The sequence below is a fragment of the Ambystoma mexicanum genome, chromosome 11 (assembly GCF_040938575.1).
Source record: "Ambystoma mexicanum isolate Mex_15411 chromosome 11, UKY_AmexF1_1, whole genome shotgun sequence".
NCBI lineage: Eukaryota > Metazoa > Chordata > Amphibia > Caudata > Ambystomatidae > Ambystoma > Ambystoma mexicanum.
Window position 1 is genome coordinate 2,465,950 of NC_090934.1, and position 23,361 is coordinate 2,489,310.

Below are 23,361 nucleotides of genomic sequence, written 5' to 3' on the forward strand. Positions count from 1 at the left end.
GAATGTCAGCATCAGCTGCTTCAAGTGCCTCATGCATCTGTGCACAGTCGGCCCTACTGTCTGCTCTGAACTGTGCCACTATACTGATTAATATTAGTTGAATTGATTTTACTCACCTATAAGAACCAGTCAGCTATTCTTGCCTGTTCCCTCAGCTAGTTTTGTTCTGTGAATCCGTATTCAGGTCGCCTGTTACACATCCATTAGCTACCAGCCCACCCATTCCTGCCTGCTCTAGTAAACTCGCATTTAGGTTGCCTGTTCTAGTAAATTTTCATTTAGGTTGCCTGTTCTAGTAAATTTGCTCGGATCACGAGTTTGGCGGTAATGTAATTCCCCATGGAGCCCATTCGGGAATGCCCCATACCCCATGGGGCTCAATGGGGAAAATTTGTGCTTTTACCGCCGGCGGATTTCCCGCCAGCGTTAATAACGCACATTTTCGGTGGATTTCCCCCCAGCTCAGAGCTAGGGTGAAATCCGCCGAAGTCCTGATTTGGCGGACCCTTAAATCCGGCGGTAATAGCGCGACCGCCGGATTTAAGGGTTACCGCCAAAGTCGTGATGAGTATCTACCACTATTCTACACAGTTCTATTTAGAACCATCCTCTATTTGACCACCCTTCACATCTCGAACCTATGCCAGCCACAGGCCCAGCTACCTTACGGAAGTGTACCCCAGGAGCAAACCATCATGGCCACCAATCCTTGCAGCCTCCAACAGCGTAACCTAAGACTCCGCGCCAGACTCCCAAGAATTTATGACCCGCTTCTAATCACAATAGGCACACCTTGCATACCATCAACATTCCACCACACATAGGTAACATTGGCCAACACCGACTACAACTCAATAGTCGAATCTTTATAGAATCCAGTCCCCCCCAAAATGCCAACACAAAGTCCAGCCGTCTTCTGCCCCAACTACCCTACCTGGTATAAAAGGCGCCCTAAAAAACGCCCTTTCTATGGTAGCCCATGCCACTGAAATAGCGGACATAATCCAAAATGAGAACTTAGATCTCCTGGCCATCACGGAATCCTGGCTTCATGCCGCAGCAGGACCAGCCATCATGTTAGCCATCCCAAATAATTATACTCTTATACGCATGGATCGCACCACGTCTAGAGGTGGCGGCCTTGCTATAATTGTCAAAAATCACCTAGCCCTAAGACTCTCCTCACCCCATAACACCAACTCCTGTGAATCCCTCACAGCTAAACTCACCATTGCCAACAACCAAACTATCCCCATCCACCTGATATACCGCCCCCTAGGAACCAAACTATCCCCATCCACCTGATATACCGACCACCGGGCCCCCTAGGAACCAAACTATCCCCATCCACCTGATATACCGACCACCAGGCCCCCTAGGAACCAAACTATCCCCATCCACCTGATATACCGACCACCAGGCCCCCTAGGAACCAAACTATCCCCATCCACCTGATATACCCACCACCAGGCCCCCTAGGAACCAAACTATCCCCATCCACCTGATATACCGACCACCAGGCCCCCTAGGAACCAAACTATCCCCATCCACCTGATATACCGACCACCAGGCCCCCTAGGAACCAAACTATCCCATCCACCTGATATACCGACCACCAGGCCCCCTAGGAACCAAACTATCCCCATCCACCTGATATACCGACCACCAGGCCCCCTCGGTTCCTTTGAGGAAGACCTCATGAACCTATTATCTGACAATCTAAAAAATTCTACTCAATTGCTCATCCTCGGCGACTTCAACCTTGGATTCAATGACCCACGTTACCCCAATGCCCTAAAAATTAACAGCACCCTTGAGGAACTAGGATTTACCCAAAAGATTACAGATCCTACACATATCAAAGGAAGGGCCCTCGACTGGATTGCCGAACATAACTGCCCAACCACCATCACTTCGATAATGCCTCAGCTTTGGTCCGACCACCACATGGTATCCTTCACCCTAGAAGCCACCACACCCACAAACAACAGCATCCGAGCTCCCACCGCACCAACCAGAAATAAAAAAAAATATTACCCCTGAAAATCTTATCCCGCTCATTCTCCCTACCTTAAACTCCATCTCAGATCAGTCTGACCCTGCCTCCATGGTAGAAAAGTACAATGAAGTGATGCTTGCCTCCCTGGACGCTATCACACCACTGAAAATTAGGAAGAGCAAACCCGCCAACACCTAAATACCTGGTTCACACCCCTACTGAAAGACATCAGACAAAAGAAACGAAAAGTGAAAAAACCTGGAGATCAGACCCCTCAGACATCAATAAAAAATAACCTGAAGAAATTAGCTACCCTCTACAAAAAAGAAATCATCCTTGCGAAACAAACATCCTACAACACCCGTATCACTCAAGCCAAATCTAACACCAAAGAATTGTTCGGCATCTTAAAGGAAGTAGAATCCCCTATCCAAGTTCCCGATTCTTGCCTCAAGGATAAAGACTGGTGCACAGGCATACAAAATGCCCTTGCCAACAAGATAACAATGCTCCAGGCGAAGATCCACAACAAAAAAGCTTCCATAACTATCCTAAATACTGTCAACACAGGCACCCCCTCCAAGGCTACCACAAATTCATTACCAACTCTGAAATCCACTCCTTCTCCACCCACACTTGACACCCCTCCCTTCTACTTTCGCAAATTTTCCACTAAAGAAGTTGAGAAAGTCATCCTCACTCTCAAACCCTCCAATTGCCAGGGCGACCCATGTCCAGCCCAAATCATAAAAGACGCTGCCCATGAACTCTCACCCTTCATCACCAAACTCATAAACGCCTAAACTCATACTCAAACTCATAAAAGCGGAGTTGTGAGGAGAGTTGGAGTCTGCAGGAGTCCGCGGGATCCGCGAGGATCTAGCGAGGTATGGAGCCTAATGGTAAATCCTTAAGGCATCAAAAGCTCCCAGAATAGAAAAATGCAAGAGCGGAGCAAGAGCAGCGCGATGACACAGTCATAGGGCCTCATTACACGGAAGGCGGTGAGCCATGGCGCTATTAGCGCCATGGCTCATGCCGGTAAAATACCGGCACCGCCTTGGCGGAAAGGGGATTTACCGTCCCATTCCAAAGTTGGAAGGGCGGTAAATCCCCCTTCCGCCATTGCCCTTCCCCATTCCCATTTCTGCCCCATAGGGCTCTATGGGAATGGGGAAGGCGCTAATTACGGCACCGCAATTCTGCGGTGCCATAATTAGCTCCCAGGTCCCTTAGCGGGTTGGTTTTTAACGCCTGCAAAAAGCAGGCGTTAAAGCACCAACCCGCTAAGGGACCTCGTAGTAAGGCGGTAATGGTTAACGGTCACCGTTACCATTAACGGTGGCCATTAACCATTACCGCCTTCCGTGTAATGAGGCCCATAGCCATTGCCACAGATGTGGATACGGAAACAGATGCGGAGAGGGAGGCAGAGCTGAGTCCTCGCCCACTCAGAAACACTAAACACACCAAAAACACAATAACAAACTTTAACATAAATTCGACCGCAAAGACAAAGTCGCGAAACATGAAAGACTGCCATATCCACAGCCAACCATTCAGGCTAGGGGAGGCTTCTAAGATCTCGCTCCAAGGAGAGCAAAGGGCGGATGAGGACAAAATTCAGGACGAAATCCGAGAAATCCAAGAACAACAACATCAAAGAAATCGGAGCGTACCCCCACAAAACAGAAAAGAAAGCAACAAAGCAAGCATTGGGGACCCTACACACTCACCCTCCCCGTTGCGAGACGCGTCTGATTTTACGGGCAGCGCACCACTGACCGCCGGCATGGCGAGTGGGTTCCCAACGGTGCCAGCCGGAGGGCGGCTCCTGCTGGGCCCTGAGCGGTGCGGGACGCCGGTCTTGAACGCTGGGTAGGGTGCGGGTGCTGGTGCTGCAGCGTTCGCTGATACCGTGGCGTTTGCACCGCCCGTGATGCTGGCCCTCCTGGCCCCCCAGGAAAGCACGATGGTGTGGACGCTGTCGGCTGCAGACACGCTGCCTGAGGGGGTGGAGTCGGCCTCGTATGTGACCTGCTCTGAAATCGGCGCTCGAGATACGGAGTCGCATGGTGTGGGGGGCGGAGGCCGGCCTCTGAATGTGGAACAGGTCGGAGACGCAGGTCTGAACAAACAAACAGAGAGAGAAAAAACGTGCATCACGGCCACAGTACACAGGGAGCCCAGTCTGGCAGATAAGATTCCCAACCAAACCACTGAGAAGGAAAGCGGAATTCCTAGACAAAAACCTGAAAACCTGACGAAATACAACAACAAAGGGTCTCTCAGACCGATAAATCAGGAAAGTGATGACGATATGGAAGCAAACGAGAGCGAATCTACTAATACAGAATCTGACGAAGAAAAAAATTCAGAGTCGGGTTCAGACTTAGAAGACAAACAACTGCTGGCTAACGCCAAAACAAAAAATGTGGATAAACCAATAACAAAAAGAAAGGCTCAAGCTGGCACGACAAAGTTAAAATCACAAAAAAGAAGAAATCAAGAAAAGGAGAAAACAAACCAAGGGAAAGGGGCAGTAAGCAGGCAGCAAAAACTGCGGAAAAAAAGTGAGGTGCAACTGAAATGGCTTCCTACACCCCTGATGTCGGGCACTCTAAAAGCTTTTTTCTGCAAACATCAGAAAAGAAAATTAGACACAGAAACAGAATTGTCAGACGCAGAAATTTTGGAAGCTGTCCAGGAAATCTCGCTGGTCAGCAAAGCGCGCGCAACCAACGCAGTACGATGGCATGCTGCAATCCCACCGACAAATGATCCCTGCCCACCTCGAATCACACTGAGCACAGGGAAAAATACAGAAAACAACCAAGCACCAAAAGACATCACCACATCAGATGTCCTGGCAGGGAACCAACTCCGTGGGGAGAAACACGGCGAAGAGAGTAATGCGGTAAAAGCTGCTTCACAACAAATTGCAAAGGATCTGTCGGGAGAGAGAAATAAGACCCCTCAAGACGAGGAAAGAAGTCGACAGGACCAGTCACCTAATATAGAAAGGCCGCCAGGCACACAGGTGGACGGCACAAAAGCACTACAGAGTAATGATCATCGCCTTGACTGGACCAAAATTCACATTAGTAGGAATCAAGATTCTCTGACCCCAGTCAGATCAGGGGCACAATACCCAAATGCCCACCTAGGGCACAGGAACAGAAGATCCACGTCAGCAAACAGGCCAGACCAGGACCAATCGGGAAAGCATTTAAGGGAGAACGCATTGAGGGAGGGACCCCGAAACGCCGACAGACAAGTGACACTGACATCATCCCCGAAACCCAGACGGACCAGTGAAACATCTTCATCAACCTTAAAAGAATTTCCTAGCAAAAAATCGGATATGGAAACAGTCATGTCAGCCATGATGATCGCCCTAGCTCCTTTTTGCAAACTATATGAGGCGATAAAAGACGGAGTACAAGACAACACCGTAATCCTGGCTAATTTAACAACAAAAATGACCTATATCGAAGGATACATTACCGCCCTAGAAGAGAGAAATAACAACCAACAAAAATGCTGGGAGAAAAAAGTAGAAGACCTTAAACAAGATCTGAAAATATTAGTAGACTCGCTCCAAGCCGAGAAGAAAAGGCAAACAGTAATAGATCAAACACAACGGAATCAAAACGAAATCAGAGAAAGGCTGAAAGAACTGGACGCCTTGCAAGAGTCAAAAGAACAGGCAAAAGAGAAAAACAGGGTCTCTTCAAGCACCACCGACGCGTCAGCACCGAATTTGGGAGAACCAAGTCTCCTAGTCACAAGCAACCCAAGGGTTGTCAAAACATCAGCCAAAGATTTGAAGATCATGCCGCTTCGTTCACCCACAGGAGCGAAGCAAAAACCAAAGCGGGATTACCCAAAGAACGCAACCCAAAAAAAGGAATCCGTAGAAACTGTGGGATCACTGAAACAGAGGCCCCACAACCAGGGCTCCCCAAGTTCAACCGAAGAGTTTTTGGAAGACTCAGACTTGATGAATCTCTCGCAACATTGGGAAGAAAACCCTGGGGACAGAGATCAGGAGGTATTTATCATAGAAAAGGACGAAGAAATAAAAACTTCAGTTCAGGAACAATCAGCAAGCAGAAAAGAAATGAAGGAAGCAGATGGAAACAAGGAATGGCCAGGCCCGCAAGATCGTCAGGAGCCAAATGCAAAGGAAAACGAAAACAAGAAGCGACTCTGCAGCAAAAGAGACAACAAAGAGGACAGGGTCAGAACAAGAAGGCTAGCAACTCCAGAGCCAAGAAGAGAGGACAAAAACGCAAGTAGACAGCAAAGCAAAAATGTAAGAACAGATGATTCAGAACGCACATTCAAAATCAAACAAACCAAAGCAATCAAAGACTACATAGTCTTGAATAGGAGAACTATCCTGCAAATAATAAGCAAAACAACAACGTTAAAAAGCATCAAGTCGGAAGATATCACACTAGTGGAGCTGTACCATATAGGGAATACAGCAAAGGCATACCTCCATGTCAAGGCGGTGGGAATTCAATACATTAACCCTATCGCAGTGAGAGAATTGGAAAAAAGTGGCTTTACATTAACAGAAATAAAAACCATAAGTTACAGCGAAGATACAACGAGGAAGGTACAAGACAGGGAGGAACGAACACATCGATACATATCTAGAACGGAAGAGTGATACAAAGCAAACCAACTGGGCAAAGAATGGCGTGAAAAAAGGCGCTTCAATCCTAATAGATATACCCGCCAGGAGGAACTGGAGCACCGGTATAACCATCGCAACTATACCTCCGAAAACAAGCTCCCATGTGAAAAGAGAGAAAAAAGAGAGGAAGAAAGATACGAGAGTAATCAGCAAAATTATAACCCACGGTTGAACAGAGAGGAGCCTCAAAGGGCAACAAACCTTAGTCCAAGAAGAACAACGCGTAGGAAGTCATCAGAGATAAATCAAATGAGAAACTTGGAAAAAATAGCAGCTGCAACAATACAAGGTCCTTGGTCTTGGCTAAAAGCAACACTAAACCCGAAATCTCAGAGATAGCAGCGAAATTTGACTATGGCACAATCGCAGACAGGAACAGTCAACACACAGAGAGAGGCAAGCGTCGAAAGAATAACCCTAGGTTCATGGAACACGCGATGTCACGCTCACCTGACAGTGGCGAACGACGTGGACCTAACCAGCATGGATATCGTGTGTCTCCAAGAGACATGGCTATTAGAGAAACCAACACTAGATGGATTCGAAGTGGAAATATCACCGGCCATAAAAGGCTTGTTGGGTCGTCCATCGTCGGGCCGGTTGACCGCAATAAAAATGGGCTCCGGTTTGTCTTCGCCAAAGAAAATAATGGAATCTTACGAGTTGCTGGTGACAATCACAACGTGGAGCAAAGAAACGACACCGAGGGAACAGGAAGACACTACCCACCTAGCAATAATAAATACATATTGGAACCCCCAACGGACAAACACAAAAGCATATTGTAGAAAGATGGGTGAGACAATAGACTGGATCTACTCGGAGTTCGAAAAGATTGACATTATCGTGTGTGGCGACTTGAACGCTGATTGTGCGGAACCACAGTGGACCACAAAAGACAAGTCCCCACAAGGTAACACAGTGAAACGGGGAAAGGCCTGGAGGGCAGTTACCAAATCGCGAAATTTATATAACCTTGAAACACTATTCCCTAACCAAGTGAACATCCCGACCTGGGAAAACCTGTCCTCCAAAGCCACTTTGGATTACATCTACGCCTCCCAGGGTCTTCTGATGAGTATCCTGGAATTCAAAGTACAAAGAACCACGCACAGTGATCATAACCTCGTGATGTGCGTATGGAATGGGAAGCAGCCGGTCAACCCAACATATCAGTTTCAAGTGGAGGTGAACATCCAGCAAACTCGATTACGCCTGACGGAAACAGACATTACAAAGATATCCAGAAACTATGGGTGGTCGACTGAAGTAGACGCAACAAATGGCGGCGCAGAGCGTCCAAACTATCTACCGATGTTGCTTCCATTTAGAAGAGTAGTCGCTGGCAAACAAAGACAGGCAACGCATCCTAAACATACCTATGATAAACTGGTAGTCGAAAAGAGGAAAATTGTTCGTAAGCGAAGAGAACTGCGAAGAAAACAAACACCAAAGAAGCATGGGAGCAGTGGCAAAAGGAAACAAAAAAGTACAAACATTGGTTAAAACATCACAAACTCCAACTATACCAACAAGATGCCGAGCAAATGCTGAGAGCCCTCAACACAAAAAAGTCAAGCAATTTCTGGGCACTAATTAAAACTGCGAACTCAAACACGGCCACAGAAATCGCAAACTCAGTGTCAGAGGAGAAATGGGTGTCATATTTAACGGCCCAATTCGACCGCCCGCAAGAGAGAGCACCGGAGAGTGACGAAGATGCCACAGCAGAGTGGGTAGATGTGTCGAACGTGGCTGAAACGAAAACACCATCCTCAAACTAAAAACCTCAAGAGCCCCCGGTCCGGATGGATTAACCAACACAGATCTGAAAAAATCATCAAAAGCATGGGCGGGTGTGATCAGCAAAATCTTCTCCCACTGTAGGAACACTAACATGATCCCCGAAACCTGGCTGAAGGCTATAATCGTCCCCATTTACAAGAAAGGTGGCAGAGAAAATCCAGAAAGCTATAGGCCCATAGCCTTGCTAGACATCGTGGGGAAGATTTTTGCATCACAGTTATTGGACCACTTTAGAACCTGGGCCAAAACGGCTCGATGCAACGATGCCTTTCAAACAGGGTTTCAGAAAAATGGGAGCACTTCTATAAACATCCTATTGATCAACATACTAAAGGCCAAAGTGAGAGAAGGTGCCCCAAAAGTGTATCTTACATTTGTAGACTTGTCGAAAGCCTTCGATAAAATAGATCCGGCTAAACTCTGCGATAAGTTAAATCATTGGAATTGCCCCCCGGCAATCTTGAACTCGATCAAAGCACTCCGTGCCGACACGAAAATCAGGGTGAAATTGAACAAACAAGGTGCACTGTCAAAGGAGATCCAGGTGAAGCGTGGCGTTAAGCAAGGATGCCCCTTAGCTCCGGCCTTGTTTATTACTTTTTTGGGGGACTATCAATCGAAGGAGGAACAAATCAGAGCCTTTCCGCCCAGAATAGGTAAAGCACAAATATCACGACTACTCTATGCAGATGATGCCATCATCATCGACCAAACGCAAATTGGGCTCCAGCGCAAATTAACAAACTTGTAAAAATATATGGAAACGAACCACTTGGAAATCAATATAGCAAAAACAAAAATGCTAGTTTTCGACAAATCAACAAAGAAGTCGGCGCGACCACCAAAATGCTATCTGAACAAAACAAAAATTGAGGTTGTGAATGAGTTCAAATACTTGGGGCTGATCATTGATGGTTCAGCAAGAGACAAAGCAATGCAAGAACATCTATGGAGCAAGGTGAGAACGTTAACAGCACAGACGAGAGCGGTGGACAGAAAATTTGGAAAACTTTCTATGCTACCGGCCATCAATTTTTATAAAGGGAAGGTGGTCCCATCAATCATTTACGGCATGGAAGCTTCACTAAACATCCCCAGAAGTGTGTGGCAGAAGCTGGAAGGCCACGTCTGGAAGTCAGTTTTGGTTCTACCAAAGTCAACTTCCATGCCCGCGATCAGTCGGGAACTAGGCCTTGTCTCGCTAGCCTCACTGGCAGAACAAAGCAAAATGAGACTATGGAGAAAAATCTTGATGTCCGACACCCTACCAATTTACAACATTATCGCAGAAGAACTAAAGAGTGGCTCATGTAAGGCTTTCAAGACTTGGGCAACAAGACTCCAACTCATCTTGACAGAAATAGCCTGTACAGAAGAAGATCTTATATCCAATCCGGACCGAGTGAAACGGAAAATGGAATGGATGGACTGGATTTCGACAATTAAAAAAGCCAGTACTAACAAACTATTGGCCCACCTCCCGCCAACATTTAACAAAGTCAAAAAACCGCAAAACTACTGCCTGAAATTCCCAAACAAAGGCATGCGAAGTATGATCTTGAAGGCTAGACTTAATCTACTAATGACGCACGAAATCTTAGCCATCCGCAGTCCGGCAATGGACAATAGCTGCCGCTTATGCAAGAACACGGACAAAGTAGAAACCTTGAAACACTTGACGCTCCAGTGCCCGATGACCAAACAAAGCAGAGCCACATTCCTCCAACCTCGACTCCAAGGGGTAACAACATTAGAGGAAGAGGTTTTGTGGAACACGCTAATCTCAGGAGAGACAACACGTTGGTCCCTAACAATGGTGAAACTAATAGAAGCAGCCTTTAGATTGATAAACCAGCTAGGCTCAGCGAGAGAGTCACGGAAAACCGGAGACTAAATCCAAGAGGCAAAGAGGGAGGTATTTGCATCGCCTAAAAAACAAACAAGAAAAGAGACTGTGAGGAAAGGACTCCGGACTCAGAAGCACACGTTTTTCGCTTCGGGACTCTCTAAGTTGAGAAAAACCCTTGTAAAAATTAAAAAATACTTTTTAATTAAAATTCAAGTAAAAAAACAAATAAAAAAACGCCTCTTTCACATCAGGTACCATACCTAGCAACCTGAAACACTCCTGGGTCCTCCCCCTCTTCAAAAAGCAAACTTTGGACCCCTCTATCCCAACTAATTACCACCCCATAACCACTGTACCGTTCCTACTGAAAATCCTGGACAAAGTAGCTTACCTACAAATTCAGCACCAACTGGAACTAAACCACTTCCTAGGAGTTCGACAGTCCGGCTTCAGACCACAGCATGGGACTGAGACTGCACTCCTAGACCTTAAGGCACAAATAGACACACTAAGAGATAAAGGTATTACTTCACTCCTTCTACTCCTCGACCTCTCTGCCGCATTTGACCTGGTAGACCATGCAATACTTTGCAATCATCTGGTCAGGGCAGCCTGCTTCTCCCATGAAGCAGTCGCATGGATCCAGTCCTATTTCATGCGGCGTACCCCAAGGATCATGTGTATCGCCCACCCTTTACAATATTTTCACAAAGCCCCTTTTCGATGAACTAGACGGTCTAGGTATCACCTACACCATTTATGCAGATGATAGACAGATCCTCATTACGTTGACGGGAGATTATGACAAGGATTTGGCCTTTGTGAATAGACTCTACCTCATCATCCAGGCATGGATGGCCTTCCACTGTGTATGTCTGAATGATGACAAAACTGAACTCCTCATTCTAGGCACTTCCTCCAACATCAAAAAACTAGGTCCCAACTATGACTCCTTCATAATTGACAATAACATCATTACTGTGGCCAAAGTAGTTAAAACCCTCGGCTTCTACATAGACTCCACGCTTACCTTTGGTAAACAAGTGAATGCCATGGCCTCAGCCACCTCCTACACCTGCAAGTTAATTAGAACAGCCATGCCCTTCCTCTCACCTAATAACTGTGTCACCCTAGCAAGAGCACTAATCCTATCGAAACTAGATTACTGCAACGCCCTCTACATAGGCAGTAACAAATACATCACCGCCAAAATACAGACACTTAAAAATAATTCCCTGAGGGCCGCCCTAAACTTCCCTAAAAACGCCCATATATCAGACCCCAGGAGATCTACCAACTGGCTCACCACAAATGACAAAATCCTCCTTAAAACAGCATCCCTTACCCACAAATGTCTCAACCACGCAGCCCTACAATACCTCATAGACAGATTCACCAGACAAACAGCCTCTCGCCCCCTAAGAAAAGCTAACTCCAACCTTTTGTTAGTACCCAGATACAAACTCACTAAATCTGGCGGGAGCAGCTTTGCTGTTAAAGCAGCACAATATTGGAACTCCCTTCCCCCTGCCCTAAGGGAAGATCTCCCCTAACGGCAATTCAGATCCAATCTGATTCAATGGCTAAAAGATCATGATGCCTAACCTCACCCTTCCGACATCTAGGATCTCGAGTATATTTTGTATATTTGCTCTGCCTTATTTATGTCATACCTGCATTCTTGTAAACTTACTGAATATACATCTGTGATTCTTTGACAATACATATCTACATCATTATAACCGTAGCTGTACCCCTATGTTTAATCTGTAACCTGTAACCTAAGTTGAACAACCCTCTTTATGCCTTCGCGCCCAAATACCCCTGGGTCTGGTGCGCAATATAAATAATAAAAACAAACAAACATAATGTTAGTATATTTGGATAAACCGTTTTTAAATCCAATCTGACACTGGGGCTATACTTATCCTCTTTCCTCCTGATTTAATTTAGCAATTACAATATATGCAATAATCTTGCTGGAAATGTCCAAAAGTGCTTCCAGATGGTACATTGCCTGGTTCAGCTGCTCTGCCTTTTCTTGTATAAGGACTTGTATACTCTCTCGCTATCAGTTGGTAGTTTGCATTGTTCAGAGACTGTCTTTCTTGTATACAGACTTGTATACTCTCTCGCCTTAAAAAGTGTAGTTTGCATTGTTCAGCCGCTCTCCCTTTTCTTGTGTAGGGACTTGTCATGCGCCGATTCTCTTGGTGCATCTGGCCTGCTAGGCGACTGTATCGCCGTTAGGAGGTTCTGTTACGCTCCCGTCTTGTCGGGTGTGTAGGTCTAGTCTTTTGTGCACTTCTCTTTCTTCTGATTTTTAGCTCCTCCCCTTCCACCCCAGATTTGCGTTGCAACTCACTGCTTTCCTTCCGTGAGGTTAACGCTAGTACTTTCTCCCGTGCTGTTCGCTGCTTTCCCTGGTCCCTCGTCTGCTTTCTCCTGCTCCTTCCATCCTTTTCTCTATCCGGTACTCTCCTTTGTTCCTTCCAAGTACTTTGTTCTGCTTCCTTCTTTCTGCGCCGGGTCCTCTGGTTCTGACTCTCTACCCGCCCTGGACTCCGACCTTCTCTTCCCACCTACCTTTTTTCCGGGAAACTTTTCCCGTCTGCTTCTTCCCGCTTACGCTTGCTCCTGTCTGTCTGATTTCCTTTTCTTTCCAGAGCTTACCTGGCTACACACCTCTCCCCAACTTAAGGGTGGTTCTGGTCCTTTTCAGCAGTGTCCACCCTGAGCACCCTGTTTGTGTTGGAGGTTTACCCTCTGCAGCTTTGGAGCCTGTCTACATCCGAGGCTCGTCCTGTCACTTGGAGATTCCGCTTGCATCCTTTGTCATCTGGAAGCTTTGTGTTATTACAGTTGGTCAACCACTGCAGCTCCCGGTGTCACGAGAACAATCTGACAGGATTTTTCTGCCTTTGGGCTTTTTCCTTTGTTGGACACCATCGGGAAGGAACCCCTCTCGCTTGCCATCGTTCGAAAGGCAGCAGAGTGGCTTCGAACCGAGGAAGGCCCTATCTCTACGAAAGAAGACACAAAGGTTCCCTTTCCTAGTAAATGGACTTGTATACTCTCTTGCGTCAGTTGGCAGTTTGTAGGGTTCCGTCTCTCTTCCTTTTTCTTGTATATGGGCTTGTATACTCTCTCGCTGCCAGCTGGTACATTGCAGGGTTCAGCCGCTCTCCCTTTTCTTGTAGAGGGGCTTGTATACTCTCTCGCTATGGGCACTATTTGGGAAAAATACAATAGGCCAAGGTAAGTGAGACTCAAAGCCCGACCCACGGAGCCTCTCCAATTTACATTAGTGTGGTTTAAAAAGAAAACACGAGCAGTGTGTTGGGTGCATTTGGCCCGCTCTCCCTGCCCTCTTATGCAACTCCCAGCCCCCCCACGCTCCCTAAGTGGCTCGAGCTCGGTAGCCTCAACAACCCGGGCGTGCCGTACTCTCCAGCACCATTTGGGAAAAATCCAAGTGGCTAAGGTGAGTGAGAATCAAGGCCCGACTGGCATCCCCTTCAGCTAAGGGCCCCAAGGCAAAGGGCGGCTCCTACAATGGCAGCTCCACACTGTGTCAGCAGGGGAGGCCAGGGCTAGCCGTCAACCAGCAGCAACCACCAAGGTAGGTGTGGCCTGGGTGGGGAGTAGAACAATCGCTGTACTCCAGAAAGTCCTGCCACTCTTCCTACCTTCAGAACATACCACACCAGGCTGTGAAAACTAATTAGTTTCACAACTAGCGAGGATTGCGAGTATTACCTGAATCTCAATTAGAGAGGACTGTGATTGGCCTGCGCCACATTGAGATAGAGCTGTGATTATTGACCTGCGTCATGAGATAGAGCTTTGAATATTGGACTGTGCCACATTGGGATAGAGCTGTGATTATTGGCCTGTGCCGCGTTTCTATAGATTGATGAATATTTACCTTTGTCACTTTGGGATAGTGCTGTTAATATTAGCCTGTGCCCCATTGAGATAGAACTGTGATTATTGGCCTGCGCCACATTGAGATAGAGCTGCGATTATTGACCTGTACCACTTTGTATTTGTATTTGTATTTTGTTTATATAGCGCGCCTGGCCGAAAGGCATTTGGGCATATTTCTTACAAGTTACAGAAGCATGGGGTACAATGAACATAAATCAATATACATTAAAAAAAAATACAGGATACTTACAAGATATTTACGTGGTGTTAGACGACACAGCAAGCAGAGCCAAGCAGGAAAAAAAGTTTACGCTGTTATGGTCAAGGTGTGTGGAGTGGCAAGTGGAGGCTTTAAAAGTCCTGCGCTTTGAGCTAGATTGAGATAGATCTGTGATTAATGGCCTGCTCCACGTTGGGATGGAAGGATGGATGTTAGCATGCACCACATTGCGATAGAACTGTGAATATTAGCCTGTGCCACATTGAGATAGTGGGATGAATATAAGCATGCACCACATTGAGGTAGAACTGTGATTATTGGCTTGCGCCACATTGAGATCGAGATGTGAATATTAGCCTGCGCCACATACAGATAGAGGTGTAAATAGTAGCATGCGCTACATTGAGAGAGATGTGAATATTAACCTGGGTCCCATTTAGACAGAACTGCGAAGATTAGCATTGCGTCACATCTATACAGAATTGTAAAGATTAGCATTGTGTCACATCTAGACAAGTTTGTAAAGATTAGCTTGCATCACACCTAGATAGAATTGTGAAAATTAGCAATGCGTCACATCTAGACAGAATTGTAAATATTGACACTGCGCCACATCTAGACAGGATTGTGAAGATTGGAATGCGTTGCTTCTAAATACTGATGCCACTAACCAACCCCACTAAACAATCTCACCGTCTGCATACACGTCGCACTCTACACAAACACATCCACTCAGCCAAAGCACTACAAACTGCACGCATTTCACTACCTCGCAACAATAAAACATAACACACATAGGGCCTCATTACACGGATGGCGGAGAACCATGGCGCTATTAGCGCAATGGTTCATGCCGGTAAAATACTGGCACCGCCTTGGCGGAAAGGGGAATTACCGCCCCATTCCAAGGTTCGCGGGGCAGTAATTCCCCCCTTCCACCATTGCCCTTCCTCATTCCCATTTTTGGCCCATAGGGCTCAATGGGAATGGGGAAGGCGCTAATTACGGCACCACTGGGTCCCTTTGCGGGTTGGTTTTTAACGCCTGCAAAAAGCAGGCGTTAAATCCCCCAACCCGCAAAGGGACCTTGTAGTAAGGCGGTAAGGATTTACCGGTACCAGTATTTTACTGGTACCGGTAAATCCTTACCGCCATCCGTGTAATGAGGCCCAAAGTCCCGCACAACAACAAATGATGGCTACCAACTGAAAAGCACACCTAAGTGCAGCAAACAGTGTTAACCGAACTGAGGCTGCCAACAGCACATCACAGCTCTCTTGCTCTTTTCCCGCACAACCTTACTAACCCACCCCACCCTCTTTTCTTTTCAGATGCGCCAGAGCGCCAGGGGACCACTCCAGTGGTGATAGTGTGCAGTATAAATATTCTTTAAAATTAAAATATTAGATGGTGCATTGCATGGTTCAGGCGCCCTCCCTTTTCTTGTATAGGGACTTGTATACTCTCTCGCTATCCGATGGTACATTACATGATTCAGCCACTCTCCCTTTTCTTGTATAGGGACGTGTATACTCTCTCGCTATCAGATGGTAGTTTGCTTTGTTCAGCCGCTCTCCCTTTTCTTGTATAGGGACTTGTATACTCTCTTGCTATCCGATGGTACATTGCATGATTCAACCACCCTCCCTTTTCTTGTATAGGGACGTGTATACTCTCTCGCTATCAGATGCTTTGTTCAGCTGCTCTCCTTTTTCTTGTATAGGGACTTGTATACTCTCTCGCTATCAGATGGTACATTGCATGGTTCAGCTGCTCTCCCTTTCCTTGTATAGGGACTTGTATACTCTTTCTCTATCAGATGGTAGTTTACAGGGTTTACAGGGTTCAGCTGCTCTCCCTTTTATTGCATAGGCACTTGTATGATATGATAGTCTATTTATATAGCGCCTATACACAATATCTTTCAAAGCGCTTCAAGGCAAGGGAGGGAACAAGGGAAAATACAATGACATTCTTACAGGCCATAAACAGTAAGGATGTGAAATTAACTATCGTATTCGGCCTGACGACTTTGCTGATAGTGCAAGAGCTAAAACATAGATAAGGAAGGGAGGGGGAGAGTGGGAAGGAAATGGAAACATACAGGCGACTACCGTACTAGGCCTGACGACATTTCAGATAGTGCTGGAAGGGGCGGTGGGGAGGAAAAAAAACAGTAAAGGGGGGGGGGAGACAGACGAGGTTGCTATCATATTCGGTCCAGGGACAATTCTGATAGAGTAAGTGCATAGAAGAAAGTAAGGGGAGGAGATAGGAAAAGGGAGAAGGGAAAGGAGGAGAGAACAGAGTAAGCAGTCAAAAAGAGTGGAGAAGCAAGAGGGTAGATCAAATACAATTGCATAATTCAGTAGTAACACATAGGGCCTCATTAGGACCCTAGGGCCCGTTGTTAGCATGCTTGTCCCCTTGTGGTAAAACCAGACGTCCAGAGCGGGTCCCACCAAGGGACCTTGTAATAGGGCGGTACGGGGTTAACGGCTTCGGCACCTTTACCGGCACTGTTAACCCCTTACCGCCCTCCTCGTAATGAGGGCCATAATGTTGCAAGCCAGGATACAAGATGAAGACGGGAACAGCATGATTCAGGGCCACCATGAGTACAAGATGCAAAAGTCCAGCATGAGAGTTAAGAAAGGGTGATGCACCGTGAATGAATGAAGTCCATAAAAGTCAGATCCAGCATTGGCCACAAGACTGTGATGGAGAAACCAGAATGTATCAGGACAGACTTGTGCAGAAGTAGGCTGGGGAGGAGGGGGGCAAGGTAGAAGAATCGAGCAAAAACAGGCAACATCTGTGTGCGAGAAGGGTGGGGGGAACAAGGGAACATCTCAGGGGTGACCAGAGGGGGTGGGGATGGCCTGTGGGGACAGAGGGAGTAACACATGTTGGTGCATGCTTACCTGCTGTGTGAGCAGGGGGTCGGGCCCTGGGTGGTCGTGGTCCGAACAGGTCCAAACAGGAATTGCCCTTTTCTTTGTCAATGCCTGTCACCTCTCGCCCACTGCATTGCTGCTTTCTGCACCAACTTCCAATGCTATTCAGATGACACCCAGCTCGCCGTCAGACTCCCCACTGCCGCCTCTTCTCCTCCTCTCATGCCGGATTGTTTCTCTGTCATCCAAAAGTGGTGCGCTGTCAACGATCTCTGCCTGAATGCCAGTAAGATGGAGATCCTCCTGCAGATCTGCCTGATACTGCACTGGTTACCTGGTTACCCTCTGAACCACGGGTCCAGGTCCCTGCCCTCCCAACTGCACACCTGCACTGCCTCCTGGCAACCCTGCACCTAGTGCAGGTAGAGGGACTGTAGGGTTACAGATATCACTTGCTGTGCTGCACCTAACCTTGCACTGCCACCCGGTGGCCGCACTTCTTGTTTCTTGATGTGTAGATCCTATGTCCTGCACTTGCTCCTCCCCCTTCCCTCTGCACTTTTCCCCTTTCCTCTCCCCTGCACTTCCGCAATCTCAATGTCACCGGGCCTAGTAAGACAGTTGTCTTGTCTCCCTCTTGTCCCCCTCCCCTGCCTCGTCATGCTCTGAAACACTTGTGTATGGGCGTGCTATAAATAATATATCATATACAGGCTTATATACTCTCTCTCTATCAGATGGTACATGGCATGGGTCAGCCGCTCTGCCTTTTCTTGTGTAAGGGCTGGTATACTCTCTCGCTATCAGATGGTACATGGCATGGCTCAGCCGCTCTCCCTTTTCTTGTATAGGGGCTTGTGTACTCTCTCACTATCAGACGATGCATGGCATGGTTCAACCGCTCTCCCTTCTCTTGTATAGGGGCTTGTATACTCTTTCTCTATCAGATGGTACATGGCATGGTTCAGCCGCTCTCCCTTTTCTTGTATAGGGCAGGGATCGGAATTGAGGGGAGCTGGGAGCTATTTGGCTCCTGCTTCTAGCATAGTAGATTAAGAAATACGAGTAGATCTGACTCTAGCACGTCCTAAGGTATGGTGAGGCGGGCTGCACCACCGGAACCTTGAAATAATAATGTACAATGACACACTTCAATTATTGATCAATTTAAATCAACACAAGTATCCTGATGGTCTTGTTAAGCTGCGATTTAATTCATTTAATTCATACATATCACAGCAGTTGTCCTCTTCATCCTACACGTGTTCCGGCACAAAAAGTGTCTTTGTCAAGGTTGATCTCAGAACATACGAGAAAAACATAACAAAATTGAATAATAATAGTGTTTAGAAAACACATACATCATTTTACATACCATTGGCGGGGTTTGGGAGAGCGGAGAGAGAAGTCGCATCAAGAGGACAAGATAATTAGTTGCATTGCACTTTTTACATCTTTGTGCTATAATTAGCATGTTCTAATAACCCCATGTAGCAGTGAACTATAAGTGAGTAACATCCATGTGGTTCATAGGTTACTAGAAATGCGGTGAATGAGACCGCAGTAGGAGAAACACCCAAAGAATGACCATAGTTCGGATGGCAACATAAGGTGAAATTACCATTGTTAAGGGGTGTCATAGATTCCTTGAACTCATCAACAGTGAGTTCAGTCTCGGTGCTGGATAATTGCTTACAGTTGAGGTAACACTGTCTATACTTGTTAGTGGCCTTAAGAAAATGGGATCAGAGCAGTAAGCGTTTTCCTCGGTGAGTCAAGTAGGAGTAATGGGGGATAATACAAACGTGACATTATGGTTCACAGTAAAACCGAAAAACCCCTGAAATTCCTGGGTGTTAGTCTTAGCAGTGCACAGTGGTGGCGCGAGTTATGGTTGCTTAGCTTACCATAACTGGCGAATTTCAGGGGTTTATCTGTTTTACTTTAAACCATAATGTCACGTTTGTATTATGTCAGGTTTTTAGTAGCGCAACTTAACCATAACGTCCCCTTAACAAAGTTTTTTTTTTTTTTCTAGTGAATTGTACGGGTTTTTAGTAGGACCATTTAAGTGTAAGGTGTAGCTAAGAAAAAAAATTGTACTGCATGTCACAGATTTTCAGCAGGGCAACGTAACCATAATGACCCTTTAAGAAGGGTAGTTTGCTAAACAGTATACACCTTGCGAAGAATGCCACATGAAAGTATAATGGCATACAGCACCGTGACATGTCCCGGAATCAGTACATACTTAACTGTACGATCTATGCCTCGTGGGCATTGTGGAAATAGATTTTATATCCATGTAGGAACGTCCACCTTCAACATTTGCCGTACACAACACCAACACATATTGGTATGCAGCGATTGCCAATGCACTACACATTGTATATTGGTAGTGAAAGTTGTACTTATCGGAAAATGACATCAGGTAAAGGCAGCCATCCTCCCTAAGAAACAGCAGCACTAGTGTAATGTAGAAGCATAAGAAACTGTGGCGCTCCCTTGCACATAACAGACGGACAAAGTTTGTTGCTGTACATCTACCGACTCATATTACCGTTTGATGCCTTTTTGCTCATTGCCGTTAGTATATTGCCTTATTGCCTGCCGTGCCAAAAAATAAAGCCACCCGTAAACAAAGATAATAATGCGTTAATAACAACCTTTCACAGTATAATGAAAAATAAAAAAAGTGCATACACTCCAAGTACTCCATATTTCTCAGTAAAGTACACAGATGCCATAATCTTTGCCAGTAGTAGTGTACATTAGTAAAGCAGTAACGTGTGCTACTAAAAAGGATGTTTACTTGTAATCCGGGGCGGCTTTGGCAGTTCGGATCACAAAACAAAATCCTCTTTCAAGATGCCTGCCATAGAAAGGGAAGGCGGTTATTGCATACATATCCCCTCTTCCCTTTCCATGGTAGGCTGCAAAAAGCACAAGTATGTGACGTGAAGCAGAACCTGTAAATAAACATACAGCGATGTACAACCTAGTAACTTACATTTGGAAATAATACAGTGCAATGTGAAAGAAAACGTGAACATTTTAGAGGTTACAAAGTAGGTTTATTTAACAACAAACTTGCAGAGACCATCGGAGTAATCCCATTTTTAATGCAATGATTACAATGCTTGTAAGGGCGGCATTGCAAATGTTGAAGATGAGGAGCACGTTTTTTTTTTGCTCATACAAAAATGTTGGGGTCTTCGTTGAAGCAGTCGCTTTGTTTCCACAGTGATTTCCCAGAAGTCGTCATGACCTTGAGCCTACAGCACCATAAATGATATCACATTGCTCCGAATAGCGAGTTCAGCGAACGGACAAAGCGGGCTTACATTGTCATTCCACATTATGGTTATGGATAGGCAACCGCTCACCAGCAGTTGTATTTGCTGTCTGAAGAAGCCCTCACTTGGGATTTGGAAATCATGGCACGCACAGTATGGCAATATATACCTAGGCGGGAAAGGTTACAGAAAATACGTGTCAGTCACCAACCTCTACCAATTTTTTTTAAAAGAACACAAAAAATGTGCAAAGTGCTACAGAACAGTACGTGTTCAAACTTGACATTTTAGTAAAATGTTACTAATGTCCATGTGTACCTATAGTAGCAGGCTACAAACACTGAGATTTTGCATGTGCCGTAAGAGGATAAAAATGGCAACTACACGGGAAGACGATAATTCAGTTACAAAATGAAAAAGATTGCACAATTTTAAAAAAATTACGTCTCGTTATTTGAAAGAAGACCAAAAAAATGTGCAAAGTTATACACAAAGCTATGTGGACAAAATTAACGTTTCAAATAAGAAATATTCATGCTAAAAAAGGTTGAGTGTAGTCATACCCTACAAATGTGCAACCTGTGCACTCTGCAATATTACAGGAAAAATGTAACAGTGCAGAAAAATAATGCGGCAATTATATTAGTACAATTAGATGTGCGGTAATATAACAATAAAGCACGGTTCGCTGTAGAGTGGCCAAAAGTAAACTTACAAAATATTTACTGCCTCCATTCTTTTTCTGCAAATCAGACACAAATGTGTTTGCATCGAAGAATCTTTGTTGACTGATATTGCATGTCCCTTACAAACTTTTTAAAACATAACCTTATCAATTGCTAATTTTTTTCGACCCTTTCATTCCGTGAATAGCTAGTAAGTTTCCCTTTCGCTCAAGATCAAAACACAGTTGCCCCTTTTACATTAACTCGGATGCGCGGGCGTATTGAGCGTTCAACTAAAAAAGCAACTCATGTGGCCTTCACTCAGAAGTCAAATACATTCTTTCTTTGAAACAACATATTGAAATCCAATTATGAGAATCGCTACTCCCATACACCTCCAGAAGTGCTGTTTCCAGCAAACACCGCAGATGATGGCCTTAGTTTTCAAAACTTAGGAGGCCAATGTGAGGGAAATATTATTTGAAAAACATTTTAACCCACACGCTGTAATTGATCGTGGTGCAGTGAGCACGAACTTCCATTTAAACGTATCATTTTGGTGACAAGAAAACTCCACTTTTTCAGTTTGTACTTCCACATCTCATTCGCCCCCCTCAAAGGTCACCTTCTGAAATACTATTACTTGAGTGTGAGAAATCCAATGCCCTCTTGTTTTGGAGGTGTTTCTGGCGATATCAGCGCACACTAAAACATGAATAAAAGATAGGGGGGTACCAAAGAAAACTGACTTACTTCATGCTGTTCTTTAACCAATCAGGGAAAGAGTCACATGTTCACGGACATAACCTTTTTCCCCCCATTCAGTCTAAGGGGAAAAGAGACGTTTTGAGAACCCCTGCCCCTTATAACTTTTGCCCCCCTGCACCAAACATCACCAAACATCACCAAACTTTCCAAAGAAAATCAGAGTGTCCGATATATTTATTTTGCGAAGTTTGGTGACGATTCGTCCAAGGGTAGCACAGTTATAAGGCAGCCAAAAAGTGTTCTTTCTATGGAAACAGCAACTCCACCAAAACAACAGTCACTAACGTGCCTGTGTGATGTGCTGCAGTGGTTGACGGCAGGACCTAGAGATTTGGATATATGGCCACATATATTTGAATGTATAGGTGTACATTGGCTTATAACTCCAATGCTTACAAGGTCGTTTCTGGGTGCATGGGCTTCGGCCATGCACCCAAGACTGCAAACCCTCCCCAGAACTGTCTGACATGCTAACCTATAGTACGGGTGTATGCATTGCATTGATATGATGTGGTGGTTCTGGCCAGGGCATAGGGTTTTAGGAATATTATGTATGGGCTACGGGCTGCAGCCATGCAAGCGAAACTCAGTATCCTGCCCACAACGGCCTCAGTGATGTACAGTAGTACGGGTGTATTGATAGGTGTGGTATGCTTCACTTCTGGCCAGAGACTGCACTCCTAGCTGTATGTCCATAGATATTATTACAATGTGTGGATGTGCACTGGCTCATACCTCCAGCACTTATAACTTTGTTCTTGCGTGCATAGTCTTCGGCCATGCACCTAACACTGTACACACTCCCCTCAACCATGTAATTGATAATCAATACTACAGGTGTATTCATGGTTGTAACATGCTGCAGTGGTTGTGGCCAGGGCCTACAGTCTTCGGCCTACGGCCTACGGCCATGCATCCAAGACTCTAGGCCCTGGCTGCAACCACTGCAGCATGTCACGACCATGGTGGCGTACTAATCAATAACACACCCATAAGAAAATGTAATGTAATAACGACATGTACTCAAAAACAATGGTCACTAACACTACACGTGTCCTTCGAACATTTTTAAGGTGCCTGTAGACAGCACAGACTGAAAAACTACCCTTACCTCTCATTATCTGCACGTACAAACATCTTGAAGAAGGCGCCAATGGAGAATACATCATTGACAGTTGCCCCCCAAACAAGTACAGTATTTCATCCATCTCTTACTCTCTGAA

At 45.7% G+C, this 23,361-nt stretch overlaps 1 protein-coding gene across 1 annotated transcript in view; it reads left to right on the forward strand.

Moving 5' to 3' along the window:
* The window catches only part of LOC138502973 (zinc finger protein 84-like), a 32,396-nt gene that overhangs the window by 661 nt on the left and 8,374 nt on the right, over positions 1-23,361 (forward strand). The window lies entirely within an intron of this gene.